An 18,707-nucleotide genomic window follows, 5' to 3' on the forward strand; every position below is an offset into this window, starting at 1 on the left:
TTTTCTCATTGTCGTTAAAAACTGAATGGCGACTCCTATATTACTAGTCAATTGGGTGTATACTCACAGGAAATCCAATTACACTTGATTGAATAAAAAGAATCGTCACACCCACGAGGGACGAGGTCACGCATTAGCCTCGCGCTTTTTCGACCCCCTCACAAAAGGAATTACTAAAGTATTACCGCCATCGTGATAACGGTTAAGGCTATTACCAGAATTACGCAGCGGAATTAAATGTTAACTAACTTTTAAAAACATGATTAATGAAATATTGAGGCCTCCTAAGACAATTTGGAACCATAATGGCCCAAAACCCTAAACATAAATAGTTTCAAACATTTCAAACATAATTAAAGTATTATTAAATAGTTCAAAATACGAAAACATGCAACTCTCTCTATCATCCCAAGCCACATGATTCCGATCTACCAACCTGCTATTTTATTCTACTCCCCATCAATGCAAGTGCAAATGATAGATCATCATAGGGTCATTAAGGCAAAGGCCATGACCAGAAACACACAAAGCACGTAGTCAGCAAAAGCTGAGTACTTACAAGCATAGAGTGAATGAAACTAAAACATGCATCACTCACTATGTACTAATCAACATGCAAAAGCCATATAATAATAAACAACCAATCATGAATACAAGACTCGACTCTTGACTCACAATTTAATTAGAATAAGCTTCGAACGGGCCAAAAGAATAATCCACAAAGGGAAAAGGTGATGGGAGCCAACCATACACCAAATATATAGTAATAAAATCGGGTCATACCGAGTGTCGGGCCATACCGACGAAATTCCTGCGCATAATATAAATGAAACAACGTCTTCTATCATTAGTAGGAGTAAGAGCTTTCCGGCAAGACTCCCCCATTGTTCATACTCAAGGTATATACGTTCCAAGAGTTTTGAAGCTTGTTCTGGTTGCACTTTACGTTTATTAATAATATTATTAAAGGCGAACTCAAGACTCACCAACATGCACACATACAATTAATAAACAACAACCAAAACAATCTTATTTTAAATGCTTTAGGACTTGTGATCAACAAGGCAAGACTCTTATGAAATTACTACCATGTTCCTCCTCACAAAAGTGAGACTCCACATCATGCACATTAACATGAGGGTTGTGCCCTTGCACGACAAATTCTAATTCATTTCATTCATAATATTTCCAACTGAACCCTACATGTGCGGTGGCTTACGTGAGCTAACCCTTCAAATGTGGTAAAATAAATAGTACAACGAAGTACGAATAATTGGCTCAAAGTATGCTAGACATCCCGTACAATAGCATACAAATAAATAATCCATCCCTTGCATGTGAAATAAACCATACATGCATAAATATTGAACAACATGATTGACAATGAAATCCATACTCATAATAATTCCAACACGCTTGTTCAACAATTAATCCAATAAATCCAACATCACAAATCACATGCTCGTTCACCAAAATAAACATGATTCCACATAATGTAATTCACATCATCAACAATCATGTAATGTCATTGACAAAAGGTGTGGTCGCCCTAGACTTGTACGTACCTTGAATACCTAAGCGTAGGGGCCACTTTGCAATAACGAGCACTCAACTAGAAATCACCTCCTATCATCAAAATAATGAAACTTAAATTATTTCCATGTTCATTAAATTTCCAGCAACTTTATAAAATTTAAAACCTCCTTTAGACTTTAGAATTCAATCGTTTTTCAATAATAAAAACGTCTCAATTTGCAAAATCAATCCCTAGTACGAAAACATACTTTTTCCGCCTTTAAAATCAATAAAAATCGACACTTTAAACCTTTATTCAAATCTGAAAATATAATTGATTATCATAATTAAAATCATCACCTAATTATGCTAATCAATTGACTCATTAGGTCTAGGTTAAAACCCTAACTTGAAAATCCCAATAACACTAGTTTATCATCATAAAAATCAATACTTTATTCAATAAACAAATCTGAAAATTTATCCTTTGATAATTAAAACAAGCCTAATGAATCACAACACGCAAATCCTCAAACCACGGTATTCATAACCGGTTCCCAGCATTTTAATTACTCAAAACAATATTAATATAATAATTTAAAATACGGAATTTAAATAGAATAGGTAAGGAAGAAGAGAATTATACCAATCCGGCCTATAGCACGGAACAACCACGAATTAATGTGATTGGGAGAAAAGAGATTGGAAAGCTAACACGAACAACACAAAAACAACACCGCACACACACACGCACGACTTGTGTGCGGGTTGCGCGCAGCGTCGAAGGGGCGAGGCAACAGCAACAGGCGCGAGCGAGAGGTGGGCGCGCACGCTGGGCGCGAAGGAGAGAGCGAGAGTGTGGGTGCAGCGCTGTGCGCGAGGGCACGAGCGAGAGAGAGCGAGGGTGTGGGTGTGCGATGCACACGAAGCAACAATACAGCAGCACAACACCAGCAGCTATGCGTGCTGGCTGGGCGGGCTGCGAGAGAAAAAGGGAGGGCGAGAGTGTGTGTGGGCGAGAGGCGGGCGAGCACGAGGGCTCGAGGGCACGAGGTTGTGCGGGTGCCTAGCAAAGAGAGAGGAGAGGAGTTTGAGTGAGGGGCAAGAAAAACAAAAGAGGGTTTATGAATTTAGGGGCTCATTTAATGATGGGGAAGTCCTATTTATAGGCTCCCTAATCCCTTGATGGGCTAGGCTTAGGAGATTTGAGTTGGGCTTAGGAAATAAATGATTTGGGCTAGCTTAGGATTTAAATTAAACTCTTTTGATTGGGCTCGTTTAGTAAAACGAATTGGACTTTTTATTTAAAACCCGAAGCTTTAAAAATCATTTGCAACTCATTTAATTTCCCGACTCAAGAATTAAATTCGTTTCGTAATTAATTAAAATAATAAATATTCTAATTAACAAAATACATTAAATAAAATGCATTTAAATATTATTTAAATGTTAATAAATCGTAAGATGCTTTATAAATATAATAAAATATACTTATAAATATTATAAAAATACGAGGTATTACATTGTGCATCCCCAGACCACCCTTCAACTTGTGCAACTCAAGAACTTCCTTTTTCCGCCAATATATAGGTCGTTTATCCATCGATGGGGACCACCAAAATCTAAGAAGAAGGGAAGAAATATTGTTAAGGATTTTCTTAGAGATCAAGTACACAGCCAAGATGTGGGACGCCATTGTTGCAATAATGCCATTTATTAGGATTAATTTGACGACTTGGGAAAGATAAAGAAACTTCCAATCGGACCCCCATAGACCTTCTGTCTACTTCCATGGGGCAACCTAGATACGATCCTAGCTTCTACACCTTATCGACACCTAGCACCCCTTTCAGCAACCTTTTGAACATGTGGTGCGTGTTGACGAGAATAAGACAAAGGATCTTTGAAGGCTAATTATTTCGCCAGAAAGTGAGCATAACAGCTCCATGGTGTTCTTCATTACCCCGAAGCTTGCTAGGTCCGCTTTGATGAAGAAGATAGCGTCATTGGCGAAGAACAAGTGATTGATTCTCGGAGCATGCCTTGCTACTTTAAGGCCCACTAGGTCACCTGATTCTTGGAGGTGGGTTAGTTTACGTGACAACCCTTCCATACAGAAAATGAAGAGGTACGGAGAGAGGGGGTCTCCCTGGCGCAACCCCGCTTTTGGCACTATTTTTCCGAAGGCTCCTCATTAACCAAGACCATTGTTTATGCCAAATTTCGTATGGACGACCTTTGGTTGGGACATAGACGACTAGATAAAATAAAGTATGCAAATGACAGGAAATAAATGACAGAAAATAAAGAGAGACAAGACAAGAGATGGTGACGCGGAAAACCCGAAAGGGATAAAAACCGCGGGTGGCAATGAGTCCACCAATCCACTATGTTATCGGCATAAATAGCCTAGGTGAGTACAAGTACAATGTATATTTGCGTGTATATAAATATGGCTAATGGCAATGCTTAAGTAGAATGTAATATAGGATCATAAGTGGATGAGGATTATCGGAGAAGGTGATTGGTAATGGGCGACTGATGTTTCCAAGGTTTGTTTCATGGCGGATGATACCTCGTGGAAGGATATGTATTATGAGAAAGTGCATTATTTGAGAGATAGATCAGGTTCATATCATTAGGAGAATGGTCTTTTGTTGAGGTTAGTATAGATAGACGTGGGTAATGATAATTGGGTGTGTAATGGAATGTCTATATGGAAATTAGGAGAGGTAGGTTTATTATCTTCAGTTGCTGCTAGGCTATAGGTATCGTGGGGGAATTGCAATAGTTGGTTTAGCTCTTGGGATATATTTTGGCGGAGGAAGTAGACAGCAGTAGTAAAGGTTCTGTCGTAGCCTTTTTCTTCCTAGAGTCTTACTTGGTGAGGCTATTTATACAGAAGTGTAGGTCAGATAAATGTGTTAGCAACTGCCTCCATGATCTTTTCAACTGCCTCCATGATCTCCTCAAATAATTCCTTGATATTCTCTAACTGCTTTGACCTTGACTCAGCCACAACGACTCCCTAAAAGTAGGAGTTAACTGGTACGATCTGATTCACGTTGACCCGTTCATGCCGTCGACCTCACGTCATACAAAACGACCCATAACAATAGCCCCCATTTTCCTAATTGTAGCAAGCCGGAAGTTAGGAAAATAATCTTCAAAGCTTGTCACCATCTTCGTTTGTTATCGACGCTAATCTGTCACTGTCTTCGGCTTGTCCGTCATCTTTCGTACTTAGCCTTGTTCAATGACGTCGCCACCTGGTGTCATCCACGATTTCTGACAGCACTCGATGTCATCATGCGTATATTGGTGTCTTCATGTCGACGTTGGTGTCCTCAGCTTAATTAGATGTAAACCTGACATCTTGTGAAAGAATTGTTTCTCTTAACGAGCGTAAGACAATAGGATGTAGTTCTTAAAAACCTGTGCGAAAACATGTTGAGACATAACGTCAGTTAGGTATCTAGCGTCATGGCCAACTTTTGTATCTTCGTCCGTAGTTTGATGTTTGCGGGCGTTACGGCCAACTGTTGTACCTTAGTATGTCATTTGACGTTTGCAGGCGTCATGGCCAACTGTTGTATCTTAGTACGTCGTCTGATGTTTACAGGCGTCATGGCCAACTGTTGTATCTTAGTCTGTCGTCTGATGTTTACGGGCGTCATGGCCAACTGTTGTATCTTAGTCTGTTGTCTGATGTTTACAGGCGTGCCTCTATTGTCGCTGTTGTGTGACATCTACCGTATGAAGGCGGTATAAGCCTCTTCATTTGTTCGTAGTCATGCGAAGAATTTAGAGAAGGAAGTTGCGTCGAGTGTGCGTATGGTTGAATCGTTTTAGATGGTTGCAATGTCATGTGAGGATAGGTAGCAGACGACTAAGTTGAAGTTACAGGTGAATGAAGTGGATGGTTCGAAGCAACCTTATGACGAATGTCAAGAAGAGTCGAAGGGTTGTGAGGTTTCCTATAACACGAGGACAAGGGATAAGATGTTTGGATGGCGCAATCTATGGAAGGAGACTTTAGCCTATGGGATATTCAGAACAACAGTTTAAGTAGGACATGAGCATTCTGGGTCGGCTTTGTTTGTCGTCAGTGTTGAGGGGGAAAGACGTGTGTTTCTCTGTTTTGTATTTGGCGATTGGTTAGGAGTTTGGACAAGCGTCGAGGGTGCATATGAAGGAAATAATGCCCTTGGTCCAAGTATGCATTCTATGTTAAGTCTAATAAATGCGGTTCAGTATTAATTAACAAGTTAATAATTCAGTGAGATCAAGTGAGCTGAATGCCTAGCTAGAGGCCGCTTCAGTTCAAGTGGAATTAATGATATTAATCCACAGCTTACTCTTGACTGAACCCGTAGGGTCACACAAATAGTACGTAAACGGATCAAGTATTTAATGGCATTAAATACTCCATCTATGAATATTCGGAACCGACGGATCTTGGTTTCAGTGGGAGCTAAGATCGTCACAGGCAAGAAATGAATACTCCGGAAACGATGATATTGCCGGAAACGGAAATATGGATCGTATCGGAAATATGAATATTATCCAAGTCGTAGATGTTGCCGGAAACGGAAACATGGTACGTATCGGAAAATATTGTTGGAAATGGAAATATTACCAGAATCGGAAATATTGCCGGAAACGGAAATATTGTCAGAATCGGAAATATTACCGGAATCGGAAAATAATTCCGGAAACGGAAATATTAAATATTTGTTCGAAACGGAAATTAATTCCGGAATCGGAAATATTAAATATTGTTCGTATCGGAAATAGATTCCGGAAATGGAAATTTAATCGGAAGCGTATCGTACGAATTAGCATCGGACGAGGCCTGCCGGACGAAGGCCCAGCACGAAGCCAGGCCATCGCCCAGCAAGCACGCACGCCACAGCCCAGCGCGCACAAGGCCGCGCATGCGTGGGCCGCGCTGCGTGGGCTGCTGCTCGCATGCGTGGGCAGCCCTTGTGGCTGCCGTGTGTGTGTGAGTTTGAGCTCATGCGAGATTCCTGAATCTGCAAGAGTCAGTGTATGATTAAATGTCTATTCCTATTGGATAAATTGATTAAGTAGAATTCATGTAGAATTCTAATTCCAATTAATTCGCATCCTACTAGGATTACGATTCCTTTTCCATAACTCTATAAATAAAGGCCTAGGGGTCATAATTTATATACAAGTTTCAAAGTATTCAAAAGTGAGTTTTTTGAGAGAAAATTCAAACACCCATCTTGCCCCAAAAGTGCCGAATTTTCTGAGTACCTTAAGGGCGATTCTAGTTGGTCAATCTTAAGGCGGATCCGGACGTGCTGTGGACTTTCTACGGAGGGACGACACTTGGAGTCCTAAAAGACTTGTTCTTGTTCGGTTCGGGCGCAGCTAGGGAAGGCACGCAACAAAGAGTATGCATCTAAACTATGCTAAATGATTATGTGTAAATAATATGTTTCCTGGGTTAATGGTTGTTTCCGCATGATTTATGTAAATGTCATATGTATCATAACCTAACAGTGGTATCACGAGCCCCTTATTATTTTCATAATCTAAATTGCATGAACATGGTTAAATATTACAAATTTGCAAGAATTAAAAGGGGTGATTAATTTTCGTAATTGTTAATTAATTGCAAATTGCGTTTATTTAATTATATGTACGCAGTTTTTTCGGCAGTTTCTTCATTACTCATCCGAATTGAGTGATTTTTGTGTCAATTCCGCATGTAAAAGGCATTCTAAAATTTTGACAAAAAAAGTATTTTTCTGCCGAACCCAGAATTCTCAAATTCGAAGCCTAACTATGACTTTTCGAAGGTTTTAGTTTTTCGGATGCAAAATTTCGTAAATTTAAGATGTTAAATTAAATATTTGCGATTCTTGTTGATAAATCTTGAATTTTTGATTGACCTACTGCATATGTTTAACAAGTTTGAATGCCTAGTCTTGTTAATTATGCAATCTAATTTGTAATTATGATTAATTTGTTGAAAATTAGAATAATTTAGAATTAATTTGATTTTCATAATTAATTGTAATTTAATTAGAAACCTATGATTAAAAACCACCATAAAAATTGTAAATTTACGATAAATTTTAAATTTTTATGACCTAGACTTGAATCCATATCAATCGGAAATCAATTGGATAATAAATTTTCGATTTTTCGCCCTAAAATTATGAAATTAATATTATTTATTAATTTGTCATTAATTTTAAATATAAATTTTAAATTTTTTATGCGATTCGTTCAAATAACTTGCACGCACGAAGCAATGGACGCTTCGTGTTACCCTTAAGGGGTGTTGTATAATGCGGGCATGCGACGACGAGCAAGGGAGCTCGTCGCCCGTGCGGCACGAATGCAATGAGCAAGGGCGTAGTGCACGAGCGCAAGGCAGCAGCCCTGCCTTGTGTCGTGTGCCACGAGCAATGAACGGATGGGCATGGGCGAGGGGCGAGCCAAGGCAGTCGCGTGTGGGCAGCAAGCGAGCTGCGCCACAGCGCGCGCTGCCTCGCACAACAGCGCGCAACCTCGTGCGCAGCGAGCGCAAGCTCGCGTGCCACGAGCGCTGCGCACAGCATCACTCGCGCGCACAGCGCGCGACGTCGCCCGCCCAGCGAGCGATGTCGCGCACCAGCGAGCGATGGCTCGCGCGCGCGCAGCGAGCGATCTCGCGCGCCAGCGAGCGATGGCTCGCGCGCACCAGCGAGCGATGCAGCGCCCCAGCGAGCGATGGCTCGCGCGCACCAGCGAGCGATCTCGCGCACCAGCGAGCGCGGTAACGCGCGCGCGCTGCGAGCGATAGCTCGCGTGCGGTGGGCGCTGTGCGGAGGCTTGCGTATGGGACAGCAGCAGCTATGCAACGAGCGCATGGGCTGCGCGCACATGGCCAGCAATGGCTGTGTGCGTACGGCCCATGGGCATGCAACGCGTAGGGTGTTTGCGTTTCGATTAGATCGTTTTTGAATGTTTAATTTGAAAATTTCAGTTCACGTAATTTTAATTGATTTTAAAATTAATAATTTGAATTAATTTCTTGGATTTTAATTTTGAATATTATAATTATAATAAATGGCATTTATTCTAATTATTTTACTAAAATTAAAATCATAAATTAATTTAAATGTGACTGAAATTAAAATTAAATTTTTGGATTCAATTATAAATTTATATGAGCTTTAAATTTTAATTAAATTTGTATGTTTCCGGTTAGACTAGAAATACAATTTTATGTTTAAAATTAGTAAAGCATATGAATTTATTGGTTTGAGTGGGAGTGCTTTTAGTCATAAACTCTTGATTAGGTCTACAAATCCTTAAGGTTAAAACAACTCGATTAGAATTAATAAGGACTGAATAATTGGTAGATTATTGGTGACCTTGATTAATTGCTGCAAATGTTTACGTGATGCATAATGTGTTTTACTAACCAGCTATGTGGGCCATTCATGATAATGAATGGGTGAATGGTATATATTGTATATGTACTGTTTTGCAGGTTATGAAGTGACTAGTATGGCCCAAATAGGATAGAAAATATGGTCTGCGTACCATTAATTTGAATGTAATTGGTCTAAAGCACCAAAGTTATTTTTCAATTCAAATATGGTCTGCGTACCATCAAATAGTTGTAATTAGTTATAACTTATCCTATTTGAAGAAAATGGTGCCTCCCACGGAGATTTTCAAGACGGACTTTGAAGTCAAAGCTTCAAGATGAAGTCGGGCCATACTAGATCACAAATATCTTATGCATGTTTTAAGTTATTTATTGCTTTAAATATGTCTTAAAATGCATGAGATCAAAAGCTTGATTATGTTGCATGATTAAGGATTTTAGTTCACTTAAAATCTAACCAACATAGTAAGAGCCTTAAGTTCCAAACTTAAAAATTGAGTTAAAAGGTGCCATGCCAAAATATACACTTGCTTGGATATCCTTTACATCAATCTAGTAATAGTTTTCGCTCAGCGAGGTGTTACTTATTGGTCCTAAAGGGGCAAGGTACACAAATAATTGTGAGTACATGTTAGTTTTGGTGAAACTCAACGATATAAGTAAGGAGTCCTTTTATGTCGTGGCAAATTCGATAGGTTTACCTAATAAGTTCTTAGACGTACCTATCAACCAAGAATAGTTTCTAGACTATTAGCAAAAGGCTTTTGCTTACCTAAGATGTTCTAGGATTAAGTCGACAAACTGTGCTTAGTTCTTCAATGATTTTAGGATCTTGGAATCATTTTATTCACACCTGCCGGAACACATAACTTGAATAAAATGCTTAATAAACATTGAATTATGCATGAATGCTAGAATTTAAGTTTATTAAGAGAAACTGTGAATGGTTATTTATTTGTTTATTCTTTTCAATTGTAGTTTTAATATGGCAAACAACAATCAAAACATCATCATGGGTTCTGAGCTTATGGTCAAGCTGAACCTGACAAATTTTCTTGAATGGGAAGCTAAGCTAGTTGAAATAGTCAAACTCAATGGACTTGAGTATGTACTATCACATCCCATGCCAAGCTACTATGCCAGAGACATGACCCCTGAGAGATTTTACGCCTGGGATGCGGATCTCAAAAAGGTTATGAGTCTCATGCTGAACAATATCCCTGATGATTGGGCTAGAAGGTTTGTAGCCTATGAACCTTTTACGCTCATCAAGAATCTGAGGGATATCTGTCGTGGAAGTACGGAGGACAGGGACCTGAACGTCCATGAGTTGATTGAATCAATGTCTGGACTAAAGGTTAGTTCTCCCAACAGGTGTTATAGGATGGAGGTCCAAGAAACACATGTTCAGCTCCTTCGCACTAAACAGAGGGTAGGCGTCCCACTGAGGTTCCATGTGGATCTTATGTGTTCATATTTTGATCGCCTAAGTCTACTAGGAACACCAATAAGCGAAAGGATGGCAGTCTCTGTCTTGCTCAATTCACTACACAGTGGGTTTGGTCGCTTCAAGCAACAATACCTAAGTGAACCAAGAGAAGAAACAGTTGCAGAATTTATTCACCTTGTCAGAAAGGCTGAAATAGTACTGGACTGTGAAGCCAAGGATTTACTCAAGGCTAGAAAGAGACCATTCAAGAAAGGTGGAAAGTCCAAGGGCAATGCTAAATCAAAGCAGGACAAGTCCACATCAAGCTGTCTTTATTGTGATGGAATAGGCCATTACAAAAGAGAATGTCCAAAGCTAAAGGAAGATCAGAAGAACGGAACAGTCGTTCCATCTTCAGGTATTTTCGTTATAGACTGTATACTTGCTAATTCAACTTCTTGGGTATTAGATACAGGTTGTGGCTCACACTTATGTTCCAATCCACAGGGACTAAGAAGAAGTAGAAAGTTAAGCAAGGGAGAAGTCGACCTACGAGTGGGAAATGGAGCACGGATTGCTGCATTAGCCGTAGGAACTTACTATTTGTCGTTGCCCTCCGGGCTAGTTTTGGAACTGGAAGAATGTTTCCATGTTCCAAGTCTTACTAAAAACATCATTTCAGTTTCTTGCTTAGATGCTAAGGGATTTTCCTTTATAATAAAAGACAATAGTTGTTCGTTTTATTTTAAAGAGATGTTTTATGGATCTGCTAGATTAGTCAATGGACTTTATTTATTAGATCACGACAAACAAGTATATAACATAAATACCAAAAAGGCCAAAAAGGATGATTCAGATCTCACCTATCTGTGGCATTGTCGATTAGGCCATATAAACTTGAAACGCTTAGAAAGACTTCAAAGGGAAGGAATTCTAGAACCATTTGACTTAGAGGATTATGGTAAATGCGAATCATGTTTACTTGGCAAAATGACAAAGCAACCTTTCTCTAAAGTTGGAGAAAGAGCAAATGAACTATTGGGTTTAATCCATACAGATGTATGTGGACCAATGAGTACAAATGCTAGAGGTGGTTTCAGCTACTTTATCACTTTCACTGATGACTTCAGTAGGTATGGTTATGTCTACCTAATGAAGCATAAGTCTGAATCCTTTGACAAATTCAAGGAATTTCAGAGTGAAGTAGAGAATCAATTAGGCAAGAAGATCAAGGCACTGCGGTCTGATAGAGGCGGTGAATATCTGAGCTATGAATTTGATGACCATCTGAAAGAATGTGGAATTCTATCAGAATTGACTCCTCCTGGAACACCACAATGGAACGGTGTGTCAGAACGGAGGAACAGAACCTTGCTAGACATGGTCAGGTCAATGATGGGTCAGGCCGAACTTCCATTAGAATTTTGGGGACATGCACTAAATACAGCTGCACTCACTATAAATAGAGCTCCGTCTAAAGCTGTCGAAAAGACTCCATACGAATTATGGTTTGGAAAGCCTCCAAATGTGTCTTTTCTTAAGATTTGGGGATGTGAAGTATACGTCAAACGATTAATTTCAGACAAACTTCATCCAAAATCTGACAAATGTATCCTTGTGGGCTATCCAAAGGAAACAAAGGGGTATTACTTCTACAATACATCTGAGAACAAAGTGTTTGTTGCTCGAGATGGTGTCTTTTTGGAGAAAGATCACATTTCCAAAATGACAAGTGGGAGAAAAGTAGACCTCGAAGAAATTCGAGTCGAACAACAAACTCTAGAGAATGCTCAAGATGACATTCAGGATGAAACTCAGAGATCTTTAGAAGAATCTGGTGAGAATCATGGCCAATCTAGAAATGTTACCCCGCGTAGATCGCAAAGATATAGATCTCAACCGGAAAGGTACTTAGGTATTTTGACGAACGAAAGCTATGACGTTCTATTACTTGAAAGTGATGAACCTGCGACTTACAAGCAAGCTATGACGAGCCCTAGCTCCAAGCAGTGGCAAGAAGCCATGCAATCTGAATTAGACTCCATGTCTGAAAACCAAGTATGGGATTTGGTCGATTTGCCAGATGGCTACCAAGCCATTGGAAGCAAATGGGTTTTCAAACTGAAAAAGGACAAGGATGGGAAACTTGAAGTTTTCAAAGCTAGATTGGTTGCGAAAGGTTACAGGCAAGTCCACGGTGTGGATTACGATGAAACCTTTTCACCAGTTGCAATGCTAAAGTCTATTCGAATAATATTAGCAATCGCTGCATATTACGATTACGAAATATGGCAGATGGATGTCAAAACTGCTTTCTTAAACGGCGTTTTAACAGAAACTGTGTTTATGACACAGCCTGAAGGTTTTGAGGATCCAAAGAATGCTAAAAAGGTATGCAAGCTAAAGAAGTCAATCTACGGATTGAAGCAAGCATCCAGGAGCTGGAATATACGTTTTGATGAAGCAGTCAGTGACTTTGGTTTCATCAAGAACGCGGACGAATCTTGTGTATACAAGAAGGTCAGTGGGAGCAAAATTGCTTTCCTAGTATTATATGTCGACGACATATTGCTTATCGGAAATGACATTCCTATGTTGAACTCTGTCAAGATTTGGCTTGGGAAATGTTTTTCGATGAAGGATCTAGGAGAAGCACAGTACATATTGGGCATCAAGATTTACAGAGATAGATCTAAAAAGATGATTGGACTTAGTCAAAGCACTTATATCAATAAGGTGCTTGATAGGTTCAAGATGGCGGACTCCAAGCGAGGCTACCTACCCATGTCTCATGGAATGACTCTAAGCAAGACTCAGTGCCCAAAAACACTTGATGAGCGTAGACGAATGAATGGGATTCCATATGCATCATTGATTGGTTCAATAATGTATGCTATGATATGTACACGCCCGGATGTTGCGTACGCACTCAGTGCTACGAGCAGATACCAGTCAGACCCAGGAGAGGCGCATTGGACTGCTGCCAAGAATATTCTGAAGTACCTGAAAAGGCACAAAGATGACTTCCTGGTCTATGGTGGAGATGATGAATTAATTGTTAAAGGCTATACGGACGCAAGTTTCCAAACCGACAAAGATGATTTCAGATCACAGTCTGGGTTTGTCTTCTGCCTCAACGGAGGAGCAGTAAGCTGGAAAAGTGCTAAGCAAAGCACCATTGCGGATTCTACAACTGAAGCGGAGTACATTGCTGCACATGAAGCAGCAAAGGAAGCTATATGGCTAAGGAAGTTCATAGGAGAACTTGGTGTAGTCCCCTCCATTAAAGGACCAATAGCCCTGTATTGTGATAATAACGGAGCTATTGCACAGGCAAAAGAGCCTAGACACCACCAGAGAGTCAAGCATGTACTTCGTAGATTTCACCTTCTACGAGAGTTCGTTGAAAGAAAAGAAGTCGAGATAAGCAAAATTGGAACTGATGACAACATATCAGATCCATTAACTAAACCTCTGCCGCAAGCGAAGCACAACTCGCACACTGCAGCTATGGGAATCAAGCATATTGGAGAATGGCTTTGATGTCTCTATTTAATGTTTTAAAGTTTTAGAGTTTAAATCTTTGTAAAACATTATTGGTTAATCATTCACAATAAATGAAAGGAATTCATTTTTCCATTTAATTTGTGGTTTATTAAATGATGAGTCCCTTCAACTTGACGATATATTCAAGATAGACTGTCAGGACCAGTCCTGTGACTAAGAAATGTCTATCAAGTGAACTTGAATGTCAAAGGTTGAAAATGGTCCCTAGTCGGAGTTTTCTATAAAATTGGACGCATAGAAAACGTTAGACGATTAGAATGCAAGATGACTAGTAGTTCTGTTTCTTGAACTATGTGGACATGGCAATGTCATAATCATTTGCATAGATACTTACTTTGGGAAGACTAGTATCGGACAAGACCTATGAAACTTTACTGTAAGAGATGAAAGTCTGTCATAAGTAAATTTCATTAAATTATTAGACACTAAATCCTCAATACCTGAGTGATTTGAGATTACTTGTTTGAGAACTGGTTGCTTTGACGTTGACCAACCGTCGCACCGTAAAAGGAGGCTATAAAGGCAACGCTCAGGTAATCACCTATCAAACGAAGTCTAATCTCAAGATCGCAAGATTGGGATTGTCCTCCCATAAATCGGGATGAGATGCTTAAAAGTTGTACAAGGCCACTCGGAGAGCTAGAAACTGTGAAATGCATGGCCGTGCTCGGATGAATCATAGGCTATGATTATCTGTTTATTTGATCAGTTGAACTCTGAAACCGAGGAACACCTCTGGACATAATAAGGATGACAACTCTTACCTTATGTTCAAGAGCAAGCATCGAGCGACAAAGGAATTAGGAAATGCACACTTGTCCCTAAGGACAAGTGGGAGACTGAAGGAAATAATGCCCTTGGTCCAAGTATGCATTCTATGTTAAGTCTAATAAATGCGGTTCAGTATTAATTAACAAGTTAATAATTCAGTGAGATCAAGTGAGCTGAATGCCTAGCTAGAGGCCGCTTCAGTTCAAGTGGAATTAATGATATTAATCCACAGCTTACTCTTGACTGAACCCGTAGGGTCACACAAATAGTACGTAAACGGATCAAGTATTTAATGGCATTAAATACTCCATCTATGAATATTCGGAACCGACGGATCTTGGTTTCAGTGGGAGCTAAGATCGTCACAGGCAAGAAATGAATACTCCGGAAACGATGATATTGCCGGAAACGGAAATATGGATCGTATCGGAAATATGAATATTATCCAAGTCGTAGATGTTGCCGGAAACGGAAACATGGTACGTATCGGAAAATATTGTTGGAAATGGAAATATTACCAGAATCGGAAATATTGCCGGAAACGGAAATATTGTCAGAATCGGAAATATTACCGGAATCGGAAAATAATTCCGGAAACGGAAATATTAAATATTTGTTCGAAACGGAAATTAATTCCGGAATCGGAAATATTAAATATTGTTCGTATCGGAAATAGATTCCGGAAATGGAAATTTAATCGGAAGCGTATCGTACGAATTAGCATCGGACGAGGCCTGCCGGACGAAGGCCCAGCACGAAGCCAGGCCATCGCCCAGCAAGCACGCACGCCACAGCCCAGCGCGCACAAGGCCGCGCATGCGTGGGCCGCGCTGCGTGGGCTGCTGCTCGCATGCGTGGGCAGCCCTTGTGGCTGCCGTGTGTGTGTGAGTTTGAGCTCATGCGAGATTCCTGAATCTGCAAGAGTCAGTGTATGATTAAATGTCTATTCCTATTGGATAAATTGATTAAGTAGAATTCATGTAGAATTCTAATTCCAATTAATTCGCATCCTACTAGGATTACGATTCCTTTTCCATAACTCTATAAATAAAGGCCTAGGGGTCATAATTTATATACAAGTTTCAAAGTATTCAAAAGTGAGTTTTTTGAGAGAAAATTCAAACACCCATCTTGCCCCAAAAGTGCCGAATTTTCTGAGTACCTTAAGGGCGATTCTAGTTGGTCAATCTTAAGGCGGATCCGGACGTGCTGTGGACTTTCTACGGAGGGACGACACTTGGAGTCCTAAAAGACTTGTTCTTGTTCGGTTCGGGCGCAGCTAGGGAAGGCACGCAACAAAGAGTATGCATCTAAACTATGCTAAATGATTATGTGTAAATAATATGTTTCCTGGGTTAATGGTTGTTTCCGCATGATTTATGTAAATGTCATATGTATCATAACCTAACAGCATACACGTCGTTAGCTTAAAATGTTGTTTACGTTGTCTCTGTTGTTCGCTGTGGAATAGATGACACCTGTGAGGTACTCAAAGCACGAAGTTATGTGCTTAGAAGCGACATGTCGTCGTTGGGATCCAATAAGTTTAAGGGCCATGACCATGGAGACGTTGTCGCTTGTAGTTGATAGCGTCGTTCGTTGATGTCGTCTTCTGATGATGTCGTTCGTTGCTGTTGTCGTTGGTGATATCGTCAACAAGTGATCTGTAGAGAATAGAAAAGGTAGAGGTGGACGTTCGCTTGATGCGATGTTAGCGTCGATTTTCAAATAAATAAGATGAAACATAAATATAATATAATTGCGTTTGGAAGGATATATTCAATGCGACAGATAACAAAAACTGAAATTGAACTTTAATCGCAGTGTAGTGAAAAATGTAATAAATTAATTAACGCACGAAGTAAGTGTTAGATATTACTTAATATGGGCTCGTGTAACGAAATTACGTCGTGTCGCTGACTGTCCCTTGATGACGATTCTACAATCAACAGCATTCTCCTGATGTCGTGGCACCTCTCGTCGCCGATCTTGTTTTCGTTCCTGAGATCATTGTCATCGCTTGTATCATCGTCGTCACATCTGGCGTCGTCCCGTCACGTTGAATGAGATTGACGCATCGCTGGTCTTGACACTATCCATTCCAACGTTGGTCGACTTATTGGTTGATCCTCGCAATGTGGCACAAGAAGGAGCATATGGTTAATGTGAATTCCTTATACTGTCTTAAGTGGACTTTTTCTTAACGTCTTTGGTAAAATCATTTGACAAACTTACATTACAATATGTCGTAAATTCAAATACATGTGAACTCTTTATAAATTACCTTTCTTGTTAATCGGTTGACGTCTTATCACTTGTCGTCTTTGGGAAACCCAATGACTTCTCTTTATCCGCCTATTTCGACATGTGATAGTGGTTGAGCCCCAGTGTCCGTACATTTGTCTTAGCGTCATACCTGTTACCAAAATCTTACGACAAGATCATCATGAAAATAAATTGTATCACATCGTCAGTTAAATTTCAAAGTTGTAACAAGTATATTAAACTGAACAGGAGTATGTACTATCTTGCCCCCCTGTGGCGGCTTTAGGAAGATATCATGACTGAAGTCGGCCACAGATATGATGACGTTCGTTTATATTTGACGTCGTACATGCGTGTCAGCATGATGCAACCTCTAAACGTCATGTCAAGTCAAATTACCTCAAAACGATTTGATAAAATGGTTTAGTCATTAGAGAAATTGAGACATTCATGGTGCGATGCAAAAATTTATTAGTTAACTTGATGAACGTTGAATACGAGACATATTAATACAAGAGAACAACAATGAATGAATTGAAATGAGAAAGTGTGTGAAAAATAGTTTAGAAGTTACTCATGTGTCATCATGGTCATTGATGATGATTATTCGACATTCCGATTTCCTTAGCTTTCTCGGTAGTCTGGTGGCGTCGTGTCATCGGTCATTGCCATCTCGTGGCGTCGGAGCATACCGTCATGATCAAGGTAATCTGTTGTCATTAATATACATACTAACGCGTATAGTCGCGGCATGTCGTTAGTAAATGAAAAATAGTTATCACGGATGATATATGAGAAAATTTCAATAGGATATGAGGTGTTAGTTTATAAAATTTTGACGTCACTAATAAATGAATTAAGTCACTCATACCATTCGATTGTGTTGATGACCCTCACGATCTGCGATGTACGTGGCAGCGACAATACGTGTATATTATAAATAAAAGATAACTCACTTCGAAAGTATGTTCGTACCTTTAGCCCCCATTGATATTCATGTATCAATCAACGATCTGTTGGCGAACTTACGAAGAAATATATTGTTAAAATAAAGATGTTCGATAATTACTTCTACGTACCATGTTTAACGCCAAGAAACTTCTTGTCGTCATAGGGGTAACCAGAATGGTCGCGTCCTGCTGTCGTGACTTGCTGTCGTGGCGTCATGTTGTATCGTCGTGACCTCATGTCGTGTCGTGACCTCGTGTAACACTTCTAACGTTGGTCGCCTGCTTTACTCACGACCTTGCCAAGCGACACGTCAGTACCTGTAGACAAGACAGTACCTTGTCACCTGCATTCTAACGTCGGTCGCCTGATGTACTCATGACCTAGCCAAGCGACACGTCAATACCTGTAGACAAGACAATACTTGGCGACACGACATGATCAAACGACAAGTGGTGACGATGTTAGTACAAAAAGTAGGATAACAACGTATAGCATATATTTCAAAGTGCTTTTGGAAATTAAAACAAGCAAAGTATACTGTATAAAAAGAAAATCAAGTATACTATATGAAAATTAAATGAGATAGAGTATACTATATGCTCCCCTGTGGCGACTTCAGGACAACTACAAATTCTCCTATTTGATACTTGGACTGAAGTTAGCCACAAAATCTAGTGTTGCCGACAATTTGTTGCTGAATCTCCATTTGTCGCCTTCGTTTTTGGAGACGTCGTCGACTGATGTGGAGGTGACGTCGGACGAAACTATGTTGACGTCATGTCATTGGTGGAT

Source organism: Spinacia oleracea, chromosome 5 (genome assembly GCF_020520425.1).
Source record: "Spinacia oleracea cultivar Varoflay chromosome 5, BTI_SOV_V1, whole genome shotgun sequence".
Lineage (NCBI taxonomy): Eukaryota > Viridiplantae > Streptophyta > Magnoliopsida > Caryophyllales > Amaranthaceae > Spinacia > Spinacia oleracea.